Here is a 2,381-nt window from a genome sequence, read left to right on the forward strand (position 1 = left end):
GACGTAGAACATACCCTCACAATTGAGTTCGGCAGTTCCAAACTACAATCAATTTAGAAATTGATCCTTTTGAATAAATTTGCTTAGACACTTAAAATAAGAGCAAAACAATGCAATGTCCTATTGTGTATTGAATACGTCATTGTATTCGCATTCCAAAGTGATTAACCCACACTAACTGCATTTGAGGGATTCACAACGGTGTCGTAAGTGTCGTATTGTTGTATGTCGTAAACTTTAAAAGCTTAAATAAATGTTTAGAGAACTTGAAACCATAACCAACTATTTTTTAACACATATGCACAAATGCTTAATATGACTTTTATGGTACTTTACGAACCCCCTTAATATATTTTTTCGGCGTTTAAAGTTTACGACATACAACAATACGACACTTACGACACCGTTGTGAATACCCCAATTGTATTTATTAACTGATTTAGCTTAGTAGACTTTTTAATATTTTACTAATGGAAATTGAGTTTACTTGTTGAACGCATAATCAAATTTAAACAGAAATTTTAAATATCATGAGCTATTTAAGACCTCCTTTTTGGTTAAAATTAATTAAATTGGCTAAATGTTTTGTACCGTTTTAAAAGTTTAATAAAAGTTCAATTTTTGGAAGCTTTGTGCCCAAATAAAGGAAAAAATACGTAAATGAAATTGTTTTCTGACATTAACAAATGCTTTTAATATGGTGGTTGGAGTCCCTCTAATTAACAACAAAAGTTTCAATAATGAAACTGTTTGTACGGGGCACGCGTGTGGGACTCGTACGAGTATCAGTTTTTTAAATTGAGATTTTCGCCACTTTCATAGGGGAAAGTTGATGTTGAGGATGTCTAAAGTATAATTCTTACACGTCCCTTTATGCCCATTCATTAATATTTCGTGAAATTCAAATACTCCGGGTAAAGCCTTCGTTGATGTCCAGAGGTGAAAATGAGTCCGAACGCTTAAATAATTGTTGGGTTTTTGTAAAAAATATAAATCATTAAGGCAGTTGCATTCGATCTTCGGCTGTGGTCGAAAGTGCTAATCGAACGAATTTTCATTTGGTATTATGGCGCTCATTCGATGAAGAATAGCGCTATCGTGAATTTCGCTTGTTTAAGTTGTTCACAATAGTATATTTTTCACCGCTGAGAAGCTTTGTTTACAGATCGAGCAAACTAAATAGAGTGCTTATACATATGTACATATCGTCGTTTAAAGTACAAAACCGCGTATCAACAAAATGCAAAACCGCGTATCAAGATAATGCAAAACCGCGTATGTGAGGTTGCATAAATTATTTTCTAGAGGGTAAAAACATTCATATTTCAAAATGGTTCTCTTTTTTATCAAGCAATCGCATTTCTGGCTAGTATATTTCAGGACGAATGGATAAGGATTAAGCCAATAGTTTGTGTGAGCAAATCCAATTTTTGGCAGCCAACGTCGGTTACGCGGTTTTGCAGAATGACGTTACGCGGTTTTGTACTTTAATTAAATTAAAATTTTAAATTTAATTAAAATGAAATATAAAAAGTGAGTTTAAAAAGCGTGGTAAAAAAAAATTTAATTAGCACAACGGAGTTTTGGTTGAACGATTCGTCAGAGGACGAGGGCTTAAAAAACTGGTGAAGAGCAGAAAACGTGGGAGTTTAAGTTCAGTCTTTCGAATATATTTTGACATACAATATATTTAAGAAATTTTGTGATCCAAATCTATTTAAAATATATTAAAACTATAAACAGCTCCATGATTTTGTTTCCAGAGATCGTGCCAACAGCGTATAGGGATTTTCTTTCATATGTAAAACCAGACTTTCGAGCTTGTGTTTACTATTCACGACGTTAGAACTGCTTGAAATTAATATAAATTGCTTAAATTAGTATCTAGCCGCCAAAAAGTAAGAAAACAAATGCAAAATCATACATTTTTAAAATTTTTTAACATTTCGCTACACCAACGAAAGCAAAATTCTGTTCGACAGAAAATTCGATACTCAACGAAAATAATAATACGAATTTCACTTTCGATCTTCGATCTTCGATAGCCAGCAAAGATCGAAAATCGAATGCAACTCATAATAGGGGCCAAAGTCTTTATTAGGTGCTCAACACAAAACGTGGCATTTCGAGCAATATACATATCGAAATTATCGATAATTTAGGAAATGCATAGCAGAGCCACCTCGCGACCTATCCTTTTTATAAGCGTATAAACTTGTGGAGAAACAATTGATTGGCCCTGTTTGTGTGGCCTTCGCTACGTTGAAAATAAACCCCTACTCGGCATCTTTGAGGGGACAATAAAACCAAACGAACACAATAGAAGTATCAGAAGAAGAACTTGGCTGCTCCTGCGATGATGAACTGTGACAACTTCACAA

The sequence above is a fragment of the Rhagoletis pomonella genome, unplaced genomic scaffold, assembly GCF_013731165.1.
Source record: "Rhagoletis pomonella isolate Grant_MI unplaced genomic scaffold, Rhpom_1.0 Rhpom_scaffold_01344, whole genome shotgun sequence".
Classification (NCBI taxonomy): Eukaryota; Metazoa; Arthropoda; class Insecta; order Diptera; family Tephritidae; genus Rhagoletis; species Rhagoletis pomonella.